The sequence below is a fragment of the Hyla sarda genome, unplaced genomic scaffold (assembly GCF_029499605.1).
Source record: "Hyla sarda isolate aHylSar1 unplaced genomic scaffold, aHylSar1.hap1 scaffold_445, whole genome shotgun sequence".
NCBI classification, from domain to species: Eukaryota; Metazoa; Chordata; class Amphibia; order Anura; family Hylidae; genus Hyla; species Hyla sarda.
In genome coordinates, this window is record NW_026610458.1 from 1 (window position 1) to 16,614 (window position 16,614).

Consider the following 16,614-nt stretch of genomic DNA (forward strand, 5'->3'; position numbering starts at 1 on the left):
AGAGCATTTTTACAACATTATACATAGGTGCTGAATACATAAAAAGCGACTGTTCAGCGACAGACAAGTCGCATCGGCTGAAAGTAGGCCAGAATGTCAGTCCATGTTGGAGCAGGTTTAGATACAGTCTAAAGCATAGATCTCAAAGTCTGTGCACAGAATTTAGCAAGGGCCTCGCACCTTCTGATGCATCAGGTAGGTGCACAATAGCATAGCCTAACCCTCTGTACTTTGGTCTATATTGATGCGGGACATAGACAGCCAGCTGATGACCAATCCATTAGTGCAATGGATGGCTGGAAGCATTTGTCTTTGCCTTTGCAATACCACAGAAGCAATGCATGGTCAATGTACAGCAATGACACACCTGTGTGAACAGCCAGGAGACCCCCCCCCCCCCATGTTATGTTACATAGTTACATAGTTAGTACGGTCGAAAAAAGACATATGTCCATCAAGTTCAACCAGGGAATTAAGGGGTAGGGGTGTGGCGCGATATTGGGGAAGGGATGAGATTTTATATTTCTTCATAAGCATTAATCTTATTTTGTCAATTAGGAACATTCAGCACCCACCCGCTATCAAGGCAGCTGCCTATCATGTCATGCCCTACCTGCACAGGTGTGCTGGCTACTCAAATGATCCAATTAAGGAGGCCATTTAGTCAGCAGCAGCAGAAGTCCTGTGCCTGGACGCTCCAACAGGGGCCAGACACAAGCAGAAGCAGAAGCAGCAGAAGCACCACCTTTTGTTTTTTGGCTGCAGCAGCAGCAAGGCCCACAGGGCTGGCTAGCTGGCTAGCCAGCAAGCAGGTAGCAATGAAAGTAGGAATCTTTCTTTTTAACCCTGTAAGGGGGTGGTGCACTGTACCCGAAGATACTGCCATATCGGGTCAATGCATAGGGCGACGGAAGCAAGCTTCGAAATCGGCCCCCGTTCTCAAAAATCCATTTAATATATGGTCCCCAGATAGGGGACGTATCAGATATTAAACTGATAAGAACAGATACTACACTTGATCTTAGCCAAAAGGCCGAGAAGCGATAACCGTGAAAGGGGCGGGCCCAACAAGGTCCCCTTCATGGGCACTATCACTGCTTGCTGTCAGGGAGGCTGCCAGACAATTTTCCATGCACACTCTGGGCTGGGGGGCAGTCAACCACCAGTACACACAGCAGAACCTAAACCCATACCATTATTGCTAAGCAGCAAGACAGGGGCCCATTGCACTCCCACGGGGCCTTTTTAAATGCAATCCATAACCCGGATTTGCCAGGAACCCTTCTTACTCCTCCTACTTGCATGTGACACTGGGCTTAGGATCTGCATAGGAAACACACACACAAGCACACACCTACCTTTGTTGCCTGCAGATGCCTCCTTGGCTGTCCCCAAACGGTATCAAACCAACACCCACGGGAAGCTGTAAGCATAGAGGACATGCCTGCACCCCATTGGACTTACCTGTGTGGGTTAAATCCGGGTTATTTGACAACCTATGGCGGTGATGGTTCTGCTCAGGCAGAGCAGTGCTGATGCTCCTCATAAAGCTGTCGCTGCTGTGAAGGTTCTAGGTGACATCACAAATCCCTATGGTTACATACACAACAAAGCTGGGTTGTTGTTGTTTACACTCTGCAAGGCCTGTGGAAGTGAGTGACATCATAGCACTGTAGTTCTGAGGGTTCAAGATGGATGCAACAATCTCCTGTTGCTTCTATGAAGGCCGTAATAGACGACATCACCAAACAGCTCCATAGTCACATACACAGCAAAGGAGAGATGTTGTTTACACCTAGTGATGTCAGTGGTATTGAGTGACATCACAGCACAGTGCTAAGGCTCCTGGGCCTGGACACAGCAGCGGCTGCAATATCTCAACGGAGAATACGTTTATATCTATGTGTGTGTGTGCGCATATATATATATATATATATATATATATATATATATATATATATATTTCTCCGCCGAAATCACTTTTAAACCCATTTCCACCTTTTTTTCCCTTCTCTTCCTCTTACTTTTTTTTCACGTTTTTTTACGTTTTTCTCCTTTTCGCCTCTTTTCTGGGCGTATTATTCTTCTTTTTCTTCTTTTTTTTCGTCTAATGCATACCCCATCAGTGCAGCAATGCTTATTCAATACCGCCAGCAGATGGAGACACTGGGGGATAATTTTCTAAGGATTTATACTGATTTTTCCTGTCTGAATTTGTCGCACAGAAAGTTGCAGGCCAAATATGTGTGACATTTCTGCGACTTTAGCTTCTAGAGCATTTTTACAACATTATACATAGGTGCTGAATACATAAAAAGCGACTGTTCAGCGACAGACAAGTCGCATCGGCTGAAAGTAGGCCAGAATGTCAGTCCATGTTGGAGCAGGTTTAGATACAGTCTAAAGCATAGATCTCAAAGTCTGTGCACAGAATTTAGCAAGGGCCTCGCACCTTCTGATGCATCAGGTAGGTGCACAATAGCATAGCCTAACCCTCTGTACTTTGGTCTATATTGATGCGGGACATAGACAGCCAGCTGATGACCAATCCATTAGTGCAATGGATGGCTGGAAGCATTTGTCTTTGCCTTTGCAATACCACAGAAGCAATGCATGGTCAATGTACAGCAATGACACACCTGTGTGAACAGCCAGGAGACCCCCCCCCCCCATGTTATGTTACATAGTTACATAGTTAGTACGGTCGAAAAAAGACATATGTCCATCAAGTTCAACCAGGGAATTAAGGGGTAGGGGTGTGGCGCGATATTGGGGAAGGGATGAGATTTTATATTTCTTCATAAGCATTAATCTTATTTTGTCAATTAGGAACATTCAGCACCCACCCGCTATCAAGGCAGCTGCCTATCATGTCATGCCCTACCTGCACAGGTGTGCTGGCTACTCAAATGATCCAATTAAGGAGGCCATTTAGTCAGCAGCAGCAGAAGTCCTGTGCCTGGACGCTCCAACAGGGGCCAGACACAAGCAGAAGCAGAAGCAGCAGAAGCAGCAGCAGCACCACCTTTTGTTTTTTGGCTGCAGCAGCAGCAAGGCCCACAGGGCTGGCTAGCTGGCTAGCCAGCAAGCAGGTAGCAATGAAAGTAGGAATCTTTCTTTTTAACCCTGTAAGGGGGTGGTGCACTGTACCCGAAGATACTGCCATATCGGGTCAATGCATAGGGCGACGGAAGCAAGCTTCGAAATCGGCCCCCGTTCTCAAAAATCCATTTAATATATGGTCCCCAGATAGGGGACGTATCAGATATTAAACTGATAAGAACAGATACTACACTTGATCTTAGCCAAAAGGCCGAGAAGCGATAACCGTGAAAGGGGCGGGCCCAACAAGGTCCCCTTCATGGGCACTATCACTGCTTGCTGTCAGGGAGGCTGCCAGACAATTTTCCATGCACACTCTGGGCTGGGGGGCAGTCAACCACCAGTACACACAGCAGAACCTAAACCCATACCATTATTGCTAAGCAGCAAGACAGGGGCCCATTGCACTCCCACGGGGCCTTTTTAAATGCAATCCATAACCCGGATTTGCCAGGAACCCTTCTTACTCCTCCTACTTGCATGTGACACTGGGCTTAGGATCTGCATAGGAAACACACACACAAGCACACACCTACCTTTGTTGCCTGCAGATGCCTCCTTGGCTGTCCCCAAACGGTATCAAACCAACACCCACGGGAAGCTGTAAGCATAGAGGACATGCCTGCACCCCATTGGACTTACCTGTGTGGGTTAAATCCGGGTTATTTGACAACCTATGGCGGTGATGGTTCTGCTCAGGCAGAGCAGTGCTGATGCTCCTCATAAAGCTGTCGCTGCTGTGAAGGTTCTAGGTGACATCACAAATCCCTATGGTTACATACACAACAAAGCTGGGTTGTTGTTGTTTACACTCTGCAAGGCCTGTGGAAGTGAGTGACATCATAGCACTGTAGTTCTGAGGGTTCAAGATGGATGCAACAATCTCCTGTTGCTTCTATGAAGGCCGTAATAGACGACATCACCAAACAGCTCCATAGTCACATACACAGCAAAGGAGAGATGTTGTTTACACCTAGTGATGTCAGTGGTATTGAGTGACATCACAGCACAGTGCTAAGGCTCCTGGGCCTGGACACAGCAGCGGCTGCAATATCTCAACGGAGAATACGTTTATATCTATGTGTGTGTGTGCGCATATATATATATATATATATATATATATATATATATATATATATATTCTCCGCCGAAATCACTTTTAAACCCATTTCCACCTTTTTTTCCCTTCTCTTCCTCTTACTTTTTTTTCACGTTTTTTTACGTTTTTCTCCTTTTCGCCTCTTTTCTGGGCGTATTATTCTTCTTTTTCTTCTTTTTTTTCGTCTAATGCATACCCCATCAGTGCAGCAATGCTTATTCAATACCGCCAGCAGATGGAGACACTGGGGGATAATTTTCTAAGGATTTATACTGATTTTTCCTGTCTGAATTTGTCGCACAGAAAGTTGCAGGCCAAATATGTGTGACATTTCTGCGACTTTAGCTTCTAGAGCATTTTTACAACATTATACATAGGTGCTGAATACATAAAAAGCGACTGTTCAGCGACAGACAAGTCGCATCGGCTGAAAGTAGGCCAGAATGTCAGTCCATGTTGGAGCAGGTTTAGATACAGTCTAAAGCATAGATCTCAAAGTCTGTGCACAGAATTTAGCAAGGGCCTCGCACCTTCTGATGCATCAGGTAGGTGCACAATAGCATAGCCTAACCCTCTGTACTTTGGTCTATATTGATGCGGGACATAGACAGCCAGCTGATGACCAATCCATTAGTGCAATGGATGGCTGGAAGCATTTGTCTTTGCCTTTGCAATACCACAGAAGCAATGCATGGTCAATGTACAGCAATGACACACCTGTGTGAACAGCCAGGAGACCCCCCCCCCCCATGTTATGTTACATAGTTACATAGTTAGTACGGTCGAAAAAAAGACATATGTCCATCAAGTTCAACCAGGGAATTAAGGGGTAGGGGTGTGGCGCGATATTGGGGAAGGGATGAGATTTTATATTTCTTCATAAGCATTAATCTTATTTTGTCAATTAGGAACATTCAGCACCCACCCGCTATCAAGGCAGCTGCCTATCATGTCATGCCCTACCTGCACAGGTGTGCTGGCTACTCAAATGATCCAATTAAGGAGGCCATTTAGTCAGCAGCAGCAGAAGTCCTGTGCCTGGACGCTCCAACAGGGGCCAGACACAAGCAGAAGCAGCAGAAGCAGCAGAAGCAGCAGCAGCACCACCTTTTGTTTTTTGGCTGCAGCAGCAGCAAGGCCCACAGGGCTGGCTAGCTGGCTAGCCAGCAAGCAGGTAGCAATGAAAGTAGGAATCTTTCTTTTTAACCCTGTAAGGGGGTGGTGCACTGTACCCGAAGATACTGCCATATCGGGTCAATGCATAGGGCGACGGAAGCAAGCTTCGAAATCGGCCCCCGTTCTCAAAAATCCATTTAATATATGGTCCCCAGATAGGGGACGTATCAGATATTAAACTGATAAGAACAGATACTACACTTGATCTTAGCCAAAAGGCCGAGAAGCGATAACCGTGAAAGGGGCGGGCCCAACAAGGTCCCCTTCATGGGCACTATCACTGCTTGCTGTCAGGGAGGCTGCCAGACAATTTTCCATGCACACTCTGGGCTGGGGGGCAGTCAACCACCAGTACACACAGCAGAACCTAAACCCATACCATTATTGCTAAGCAGCAAGACAGGGGCCCATTGCACTCCCACGGGGCCTTTTTAAATGCAATCCATAACCCGGATTTGCCAGGAACCCTTCTTACTCCTCCTACTTGCATGTGACACTGGGCTTAGGATCTGCATAGGAAACACACACACAAGCACACACCTACCTTTGTTGCCTGCAGATGCCTCCTTGGCTGTCCCCAAACGGTATCAAACCAACACCCACGGGAAGCTGTAAGCATAGAGGACATGCCTGCACCCCATTGGACTTACCTGTGTGGGTTAAATCCGGGTTATTTGACAACCTATGGCGGTGATGGTTCTGCTCAGGCAGAGCAGTGCTGATGCTCCTCATAAAGCTGTCGCTGCTGTGAAGGTTCTAGGTGACATCACAAATCCCTATGGTTACATACACAACAAAGCTGGGTTGTTGTTGTTTACACTCTGCAAGGCCTGTGGAAGTGAGTGACATCATAGCACTGTAGTTCTGAGGGTTCAAGATGGATGCAACAATCTCCTGTTGCTTCTATGAAGGCCGTAATAGACGACATCACCAAACAGCTCCATAGTCACATACACAGCAAAGGAGAGATGTTGTTTACACCTAGTGATGTCAGTGGTATTGAGTGACATCACAGCACAGTGCTAAGGCTCCTGGGCCTGGACACAGCAGCGGCTGCAATATCTCAACGGAGAATACGTTTATATCTATGTGTGTGTGTGCGCATATATATATATATATATATATATATATATATATATATATATATATATTTCTCCGCCGAAATCACTTTTAAACCCATTTCCACCTTTTTTTCCCTTCTCTTCCTCTTACTTTTTTTTCACGTTTTTTTACGTTTTTCTCCTTTTCGCCTCTTTTCTGGGCGTATTATTCTTCTTTTTCTTCTTTTTTTTCGTCTAATGCATACCCCATCAGTGCAGCAATGCTTATTCAATACCGCCAGCAGATGGAGACACTGGGGGATAATTTTCTAAGGATTTATACTGATTTTTCCTGTCTGAATTTGTCGCACAGAAAGTTGCAGGCCAAATATGTGTGACATTTCTGCGACTTTAGCTTCTAGAGCATTTTTACAACATTATACATAGGTGCTGAATACATAAAAAGCGACTGTTCAGCGACAGACAAGTCGCATCGGCTGAAAGTAGGCCAGAATGTCAGTCCATGTTGGAGCAGGTTTAGATACAGTCTAAAGCATAGATCTCAAAGTCTGTGCACAGAATTTAGCAAGGGCCTCGCACCTTCTGATGCATCAGGTAGGTGCACAATAGCATAGCCTAACCCTCTGTACTTTGGTCTATATTGATGCGGGACATAGACAGCCAGCTGATGACCAATCCATTAGTGCAATGGATGGCTGGAAGCATTTGTCTTTGCCTTTGCAATACCACAGAAGCAATGCATGGTCAATGTACAGCAATGACACACCTGTGTGAACAGCCAGGAGACCCCCCCCCCCCCATGTTATGTTACATAGTTACATAGTTAGTACGGTCGAAAAAAGACATATGTCCATCAAGTTCAACCAGGGAATTAAGGGGTAGGGGTGTGGCGCGATATTGGGGAAGGGATGAGATTTTATATTTCTTCATAAGCATTAATCTTATTTTGTCAATTAGGAACATTCAGCACCCACCCGCTATCAAGGCAGCTGCCTATCATGTCATGCCCTACCTGCACAGGTGTGCTGGCTACTCAAATGATCCAATTAAGGAGGCCATTTAGTCAGCAGCAGCAGAAGTCCTGTGCCTGGACGCTCCAACAGGGGCCAGACACAAGCAGAAGCAGCAGAAGCAGCAGAAGCAGCAGCAGCACCACCTTTTGTTTTTTGGCTGCAGCAGCAGCAAGGCCCACAGGGCTGGCTAGCTGGCTAGCCAGCAAGCAGGTAGCAATGAAAGTAGGAATCTTTCTTTTTAACCCTGTAAGGGGGTGGTGCACTGTACCCGAAGATACTGCCATATCGGGTCAATGCATAGGGCGACGGAAGCAAGCTTCGAAATCGGCCCCCGTTCTCAAAAATCCATTTAATATATGGTCCCCAGATAGGGGACGTATCAGATATTAAACTGATAAGAACAGATACTACACTTGATCTTAGCCAAAAGGCCGAGAAGCGATAACCGTGAAAGGGGCGGGCCCAACAAGGTCCCCTTCATGGGCACTATCACTGCTTGCTGTCAGGGAGGCTGCCAGACAATTTTCCATGCACACTCTGGGCTGGGGGGCAGTCAACCACCAGTACACACAGCAGAACCTAAACCCATACCATTATTGCTAAGCAGCAAGACAGGGGCCCATTGCACTCCCACGGGGCCTTTTTAAATGCAATCCATAACCCGGATTTGCCAGGAACCCTTCTTACTCCTCCTACTTGCATGTGACACTGGGCTTAGGATCTGCATAGGAAACACACACACAAGCACACACCTACCTTTGTTGCCTGCAGATGCCTCCTTGGCTGTCCCCAAACGGTATCAAACCAACACCCACGGGAAGCTGTAAGCATAGAGGACATGCCTGCACCCCATTGGACTTACCTGTGTGGGTTAAATCCGGGTTATTTGACAACCTATGGCGGTGATGGTTCTGCTCAGGCAGAGCAGTGCTGATGCTCCTCATAAAGCTGTCGCTGCTGTGAAGGTTCTAGGTGACATCACAAATCCCTATGGTTACATACACAACAAAGCTGGGTTGTTGTTGTTTACACTCTGCAAGGCCTGTGGAAGTGAGTGACATCATAGCACTGTAGTTCTGAGGGTTCAAGATGGATGCAACAATCTCCTGTTGCTTCTATGAAGGCCGTAATAGACGACATCACCAAACAGCTCCATAGTCACATACACAGCAAAGGAGAGATGTTGTTTACACCTAGTGATGTCAGTGGTATTGAGTGACATCACAGCACAGTGCTAAGGCTCCTGGGCCTGGACACAGCAGCGGCTGCAATATCTCAACGGAGAATACGTTTATATCTATGTGTGTGTGTGCGCATATATATATATATATATATATATATATATATATATATATATATTTCTCCGCCGAAATCACTTTTAAACCCATTTCCACCTTTTTTTCCCTTCTCTTCCTCTTACTTTTTTTTCACGTTTTTTTACGTTTTTCTCCTTTTCGCCTCTTTTCTGGGCGTATTATTCTTCTTTTTCTTCTTTTTTTTCGTCTAATGCATACCCCATCAGTGCAGCAATGCTTATTCAATACCGCCAGCAGATGGAGACACTGGGGGATAATTTTCTAAGGATTTATACTGATTTTTCCTGTCTGAATTTGTCGCACAGAAAGTTGCAGGCCAAATATGTGTGACATTTCTGCGACTTTAGCTTCTAGAGCATTTTTACAACATTATACATAGGTGCTGAATACATAAAAAGCGACTGTTCAGCGACAGACAAGTCGCATCGGCTGAAAGTAGGCCAGAATGTCAGTCCATGTTGGAGCAGGTTTAGATACAGTCTAAAGCATAGATCTCAAAGTCTGTGCACAGAATTTAGCAAGGGCCTCGCACCTTCTGATGCATCAGGTAGGTGCACAATAGCATAGCCTAACCCTCTGTACTTTGGTCTATATTGATGCGGGACATAGACAGCCAGCTGATGACCAATCCATTAGTGCAATGGATGGCTGGAAGCATTTGTCTTTGCCTTTGCAATACCACAGAAGCAATGCATGGTCAATGTACAGCAATGACACACCTGTGTGAACAGCCAGGAGACCCCCCCCCCCCATGTTATGTTACATAGTTACATAGTTAGTACGGTCGAAAAAAGACATATGTCCATCAAGTTCAACCAGGGAATTAAGGGGTAGGGGTGTGGCGCGATATTGGGGAAGGGATGAGATTTTATATTTCTTCATAAGCATTAATCTTATTTTGTCAATTAGGAACATTCAGCACCCACCCGCTATCAAGGCAGCTGCCTATCATGTCATGCCCTACCTGCACAGGTGTGCTGGCTACTCAAATGATCCAATTAAGGAGGCCATTTAGTCAGCAGCAGCAGAAGTCCTGTGCCTGGACGCTCCAACAGGGGCCAGACACAAGCAGAAGCAGAAGCAGCAGAAGCAGCAGCAGCACCACCTTTTGTTTTTTGGCTGCAGCAGCAGCAAGGCCCACAGGGCTGGCTAGCTGGCTAGCCAGCAAGCAGGTAGCAATGAAAGTAGGAATCTTTCTTTTTAACCCTGTAAGGGGGTGGTGCACTGTACCCGAAGATACTGCCATATCGGGTCAATGCATAGGGCGACGGAAGCAAGCTTCGAAATCGGCCCCCGTTCTCAAAAATCCATTTAATATATGGTCCCCAGATAGGGGACGTATCAGATATTAAACTGATAAGAACAGATACTACACTTGATCTTAGCCAAAAGGCCGAGAAGCAATAACCGTGAAAGGGGCGGGCCCAACAAGGTCCCCTTCATGGGCACTATCACTGCTTGCTGTCAGGGAGGCTGCCAGACAATTTTCCATGCACACTCTGGGCTGGGGGGCAGTCAACCACCAGTACACACAGCAGAACCTAAACCCATACCATTATTGCTAAGCAGCAAGACAGGGGCCCATTGCACTCCCACGGGGCCTTTTTAAATGCAATCCATAACCCGGATTTGCCAGGAACCCTTCTTACTCCTCCTTCTTGCATGTGACACTGGGCTTAGGATCTGCATAGGAAACACACACACAAGCACACACCTACCTTTGTTGCCTGCAGATGCCTCCTTGGCTGTCCCCAAACGGTATCAAACCAACACCCACGGGAAGCTGTAAGCATAGAGGACATGCCTGCACCCCATTGGACTTACCTGTGTGGGTTAAATCCGGGTTATTTGACAACCTATGGCGGTGATGGTTCTGCTCAGGCAGAGCAGTGCTGATGCTCCTCATAAAGCTGTCGCTGCTGTGAAGGTTCTAGGTGACATCACAAATCCCTATGGTTACATACACAACAAAGCTGGGTTGTTGTTGTTTACACTCTGCAAGGCCTGTGGAAGTGAGTGACATCATAGCACTGTAGTTCTGAGGGTTCAAGATGGATGCAACAATCTCCTGTTGCTTCTATGAAGGCCGTAATAGACGACATCACCAAACAGCTCCATAGTCACATACACAGCAAAGGAGAGATGTTGTTTACACCTAGTGATGTCAGTGGTATTGAGTGACATCACAGCACAGTGCTAAGGCTCCTGGGCCTGGACACAGCAGCGGCTGCAATATCTCAACGGAGAATACGTTTATATATATGTGTGTGTGTGCGCGTATATATATATATATATATATATATATATATATATATATATATATATATTTCTCCGCCGAAATCACTTTTAAACCCATTTCCACCTTTTTTTCCCTTCTCTTCCTCTTACTTTTTTTTCACGTTTTTTTACGTTTTTCTCCTTTTCGCCTCTTTTCTGGGCGTATTATTCTTCTTTTTCTTCTTTTTTTTCGTCTAATGCATACCCCATCAGTGCAGCAATGCTTATTCAATACCGCCAGCAGATGGAGACACTGGGGGATAATTTTCTAAGGATTTATACTGATTTTTCCTGTCTGAATTTGTCGCACAGAAAGTTGCAGGCCAAATATGTGTGACATTTCTGCGACTTTAGCTTCTAGAGCATTTTTACAACATTATACATAGGTGCTGAATACATAAAAAGCGACTGTTCAGCGACAGACAAGTCGCATCGGCTGAAAGTAGGCCAGAATGTCAGTCCATGTTGGAGCAGGTTTAGATACAGTCTAAAGCATAGATCTCAAAGTCTGTGCACAGAATTTAGCAAGGGCCTCGCACCTTCTGATGCATCAGGTAGGTGCACAATAGCATAGCCTAACCCTCTGTACTTTGGTCTATATTGATGCGGGACATAGACAGCCAGCTGATGACCAATCCATTAGTGCAATGGATGGCTGGAAGCATTTGTCTTTGCCTTTGCAATACCACAGAAGCAATGCATGGTCAATGTACAGCAATGACACACCTGTGTGAACAGCCAGGAGACCCCCCCCCCCATGTTATGTTACATAGTTACATAGTTAGTACGGTCGAAAAAAGACATATGTCCATCAAGTTCAACCAGGGAATTAAGGGGTAGGGGTGTGGCGCGATATTGGGGAAGGGATGAGATTTTATATTTCTTCATAAGCATTAATCTTATTTTGTCAATTAGGAACATTCAGCACCCACCCGCTATCAAGGCAGCTGCCTATCATGTCATGCCCTACCTGCACAGGTGTGCTGGCTACTCAAATGATCCAATTAAGGAGGCCATTTAGTCAGCAGCAGCAGAAGTCCTGTGCCTGGACGCTCCAACAGGGGCCAGACACAAGCAGAAGCAGAAGCAGCAGAAGCAGCAGCAGCACCACCTTTTGTTTTTTGGCTGCAGCAGCAGCAAGGCCCACAGGGCTGGCTAGCTGGCTAGCCAGCAAGCAGGTAGCAATGAAAGTAGGAATCTTTCTTTTTAACCCTGTAAGGGGGTGGTGCACTGTACCCGAAGATACTGCCATATCGGGTCAATGCATAGGGCGACGGAAGCAAGCTTCGAAATCGGCCCCCGTTCTCAAAAATCCATTTAATATATGGTCCCCAGATAGGGGACGTATCAGATATTAAACTGATAAGAACAGATACTACACTTGATCTTAGCCAAAAGGCCGAGAAGCGATAACCGTGAAAGGGGCGGGCCCAACAAGGTCCCCTTCATGGGCACTATCACTGCTTGCTGTCAGGGAGGCTGCCAGACAATTTTCCATGCACACTCTGGGCTGGGGGGCAGTCAACCACCAGTACACACAGCAGAACCTAAACCCATACCATTATTGCTAAGCAGCAAGACAGGGGCCCATTGCACTCCCACGGGGCCTTTTTAAATGCAATCCATAACCCGGATTTGCCAGGAACCCTTCTTACTCCTCCTACTTGCATGTGACACTGGGCTTAGGATCTGCATAGGAAACACACACACAAGCACACACCTACCTTTGTTGCCTGCAGATGCCTCCTTGGCTGTCCCCAAACGGTATCAAACCAACACCCACGGGAAGCTGTAAGCATAGAGGACATGCCTGCACCCCATTGGACTTACCTGTGTGGGTTAAATCCGGGTTATTTGACAACCTATGGCGGTGATGGTTCTGCTCAGGCAGAGCAGTGCTGATGCTCCTCATAAAGCTGTCGCTGCTGTGAAGGTTCTAGGTGACATCACAAATCCCTATGGTTACATACACAACAAAGCTGGGTTGTTGTTGTTTACACTCTGCAAGGCCTGTGGAAGTGAGTGACATCATAGCACTGTAGTTCTGAGGGTTCAAGATGGATGCAACAATCTCCTGTTGCTTCTATGAAGGCCGTAATAGACGACATCACCAAACAGCTCCATAGTCACATACACAGCAAAGGAGAGATGTTGTTTACACCTAGTGATGTCAGTGGTATTGAGTGACATCACAGCACAGTGCTAAGGCTCCTGGGCCTGGACACAGCAGCGGCTGCAATATCTCAACGGAGAATACGTTTATATCTATGTGTGTGTGTGTGCGCATATATATATATATATATATATATATATATATATATATATATATTTCTCCGCCGAAATCACTTTTAAACCCATTTCCACCTTTTTTTCCCTTCTCTTCCTCTTACTTTTTTTTCACGTTTTTTTACGTTTTTCTCCTTTTCGCCTCTTTTCTGGGCGTATTATTCTTCTTTTTCTTCTTTTTTTTCGTCTAATGCATACCCCATCAGTGCAGCAATGCTTATTCAATACCGCCAGCAGATGGAGACACTGGGGGATAATTTTCTAAGGATTTATACTGATTTTTCCTGTCTGAATTTGTCGCACAGAAAGTTGCAGGCCAAATATGTGTGACATTTCTGCGACTTTAGCTTCTAGAGCATTTTTACAACATTATACATAGGTGCTGAATACATAAAAAGCGACTGTTCAGCGACAGACAAGTCGCATCGGCTGAAAGTAGGCCAGAATGTCAGTCCATGTTGGAGCAGGTTTAGATACAGTCTAAAGCATAGATCTCAAAGTCTGTGCACAGAATTTAGCAAGGGCCTCGCACCTTCTGATGCATCAGGTAGGTGCACAATAGCATAGCCTAACCCTCTGTACTTTGGTCTATATTGATGCGGGACATAGACAGCCAGCTGATGACCAATCCATTAGTGCAATGGATGGCTGGAAGCATTTGTCTTTGCCTTTGCAATACCACAGAAGCAATGCATGGTCAATGTACAGCAATGACACACCTTTGTGAACAGCCAGGAGACCCCCCCCCCCCATGTTATGTTACATAGTTACATAGTTAGTACGGTCGAAAAAAGACATATGTCCATCAAGTTCAACCAGGGAATTAAGGGGTAGGGGTGTGGCGCGATATTGGGGAAGGGATGAGATTTTATATTTCTTCATAAGCATTAATCTTATTTTGTCAATTAGGAACATTCAGCACCCACCCGCTATCAAGGCAGCTGCCTATCATGTCATGCCCTACCTGCACAGGTGTGCTGGCTACTCAAATGATCCAATTAAGGAGGCCATTTAGTCAGCAGCAGCAGAAGTCCTGTGCCTGGACGCTCCAACAGGGGCCAGACACAAGCAGAAGCAGAAGCAGCAGAAGCAGCAGCAGCACCACCTTTTGTTTTTTGGCTGCAGCAGCAGCAAGGCCCACAGGGCTGGCTAGCTGACTAGCCAGCAAGCAGGTAGCAATGAAAGTAGGAATCTTTCTTTTTAACCCTGTAAGGGGGTGGTGCACTGTACCCGAAGATACTGCCATATCGGGTCAATGCATAGGGCGACGGAAGCAAGCTTCGAAATCGGCCCCCGTTCTCAAAAATCCATTTAATATATGGTCCCCAGATAGGGGACGTATCAGATATTAAACTGATAAGAACAGATACTACACTTGATCTTAGCCAAAAGGCCGAGAAGCGATAACCGTGAAAGGGGCGGGCCCAACAAGGTCCCCTTCATGGGCACTATCACTGCTTGCTGTCAGGGAGGCTGCCAGACAATTTTCCATGCACACTCTGGGCTGGGGGGCAGTCAACCACCAGTACACACAGCAGAACCTAAACCCATACCATTATTGCTAAGCAGCAAGACAGGGGCCCATTGCACTCCCACGGGGCCTTTTTAAATGCAATCCATAACCCGGATTTGCCAGGAACCCTTCTTACTCCTCCTACTTGCATGTGACACTGGGCTTAGGATCTGCATAGGAAACACACACACAAGCACACACCTACCTTTGTTGCCTGCAGATGCCTCCTTGGCTGTCCCCAAACGGTATCAAACCAACACCCACGGGAAGCTGTAAGCATAGAGGACATGCCTGCACCCCATTGGACTTACCTGTGTGGGTTAAATCCGGGTTATTTGACAACCTATGGCGGTGATGGTTCTGCTCAGGCAGAGCAGTGCTGATGCTCCTCATAAAGCTGTCGCTGCTGTGAAGGTTCTAGGTGACATCACAAATCCCTATGGTTACATACACAACAAAGCTGGGTTGTTGTTGTTTACACTCTGCAAGGCCTGTGGAAGTGAGTGACATCATAGCACTGTAGTTCTGAGGGTTCAAGATGGATGCAACAATCTCCTGTTGCTTCTATGAAGGCCGTAATAGACGACATCACCAAACAGCTCCATAGTCACATACACAGCAAAGGAGAGATGTTGTTTACACCTAGTGATGTCAGTGGTATTGAGTGACATCACAGCACAGTGCTAAGGCTCCTGGGCCTGGACACAGCAGCGGCTGCAATATCTCAACGGAGAATACGTTTATATCTATGTGTGTGTGTGCGCATATATATATATATATATATATATATATATATATATATATATATATTTCTCCGCCGAAATCACTTTTAAACCCATTTCCACCTTTTTTTCCCTTCTCTTCCTCTTACTTTTTTTTCACGTTTTTTTACGTTTTTCTCCTTTTCGCCTCTTTTCTGGGCGTATTATTCTTCTTTTTCTTCTTTTTTTTTCGTCTAATGCATACCCCATCAGTGCAGCAATGCTTATTCAATACCGCCAGCAGATGGAGACACTGGGGGATAATTTTCTAAGGATTTATACTGATTTTTCCTGTCTGAATTTGTCGCACAGAAAGTTGCAGGCCAAATATGTGTGACATTTCTGCGACTTTAGCTTCTAGAGCATTTTTACAACATTATACATAGGTGCTGAATACATAAAAAGCGACTGTTCAGCGACAGACAAGTCGCATCGGCTGAAAGTAGGCCAGAATGTCAGTCCATGTTGGAGCAGGTTTAGATACAGTCTAAAGCATAGATCTCAAAGTCTGTGCACAGAATTTAGCAAGGGCCTCGCACCTTCTGATGCATCAGGTAGGTGCACAATAGCATAGCCTAACCCTCTGTACTTTGGTCTATATTGATGCGGGACATAGACAGCCAGCTGATGACCAATCCATTAGTGCAATGGATGGCTGGAAGCATTTGTCTTTGCCTTTGCAATACCACAGAAGCAATGCATGGTCAATGTACAGCAATGACACACCTGTGTGAACAGCCAGGAGACCCCCCCCCCCCCCATGTTATGTTACATAGTTACATAGTTAGTACGGTCGAAAAAAGACATATGTCCATCAAGTTCAACCAGGGAATTAAGGGGTAGGGGTGTGGCGTGATATTGGGGAAGGGATGAGATTTTATATTTCTTCATAAGCATTAATCTTATTTTGTCAATTAGGAACATTCAGCACCCACCCGCTATCAAGGCAGCTGCCTATCATGTCATGCCCTACCTGCACAGGTGTGCTGGCTACTCAAATGATCCAATTA

General features: G+C 46.0%; 7 non-coding genes across 7 annotated transcripts; all 7 read right to left on the bottom strand.

Moving 5' to 3' along the window:
* Positions 1–854: 854 nt before the first annotated feature.
* Positions 855–1,045, bottom strand: LOC130334875 (U2 spliceosomal RNA). Its single transcript, XR_008876601.1, has one exon. It is a non-coding gene; the product is annotated as a U2 spliceosomal RNA (small nuclear RNA).
* Positions 1,046–3,134: 2,089 nt separating this feature from the next.
* LOC130334888 (U2 spliceosomal RNA) lies at positions 3,135–3,325 on the bottom strand. Its single transcript, XR_008876612.1, has one exon. It is a non-coding gene; the product is annotated as a U2 spliceosomal RNA (small nuclear RNA).
* Positions 3,326–5,417: 2,092 nt separating this feature from the next.
* LOC130334780 (U2 spliceosomal RNA) lies at positions 5,418–5,608 on the bottom strand. Its single transcript, XR_008876526.1, has one exon. It is a non-coding gene; the product is annotated as a U2 spliceosomal RNA (small nuclear RNA).
* A 2,095-nt stretch (positions 5,609–7,703) lies between these two features.
* Positions 7,704–7,894, bottom strand: LOC130334792 (U2 spliceosomal RNA). Its single transcript, XR_008876537.1, has one exon. It is a non-coding gene; the product is annotated as a U2 spliceosomal RNA (small nuclear RNA).
* Positions 7,895–9,981: 2,087 nt separating this feature from the next.
* LOC130334822 (U2 spliceosomal RNA) lies at positions 9,982–10,172 on the bottom strand. Its single transcript, XR_008876564.1, has one exon. It is a non-coding gene; the product is annotated as a U2 spliceosomal RNA (small nuclear RNA).
* A 2,092-nt stretch (positions 10,173–12,264) lies between these two features.
* LOC130334805 (U2 spliceosomal RNA) lies at positions 12,265–12,455 on the bottom strand. Its single transcript, XR_008876548.1, has one exon. It is a non-coding gene; the product is annotated as a U2 spliceosomal RNA (small nuclear RNA).
* Positions 12,456–14,544: 2,089 nt separating this feature from the next.
* LOC130334817 (U2 spliceosomal RNA) lies at positions 14,545–14,735 on the bottom strand. The gene has a single exon (XR_008876559.1). It is a non-coding gene; the product is annotated as a U2 spliceosomal RNA (small nuclear RNA).
* Positions 14,736–16,614: the final 1,879 nt, after the last annotated feature.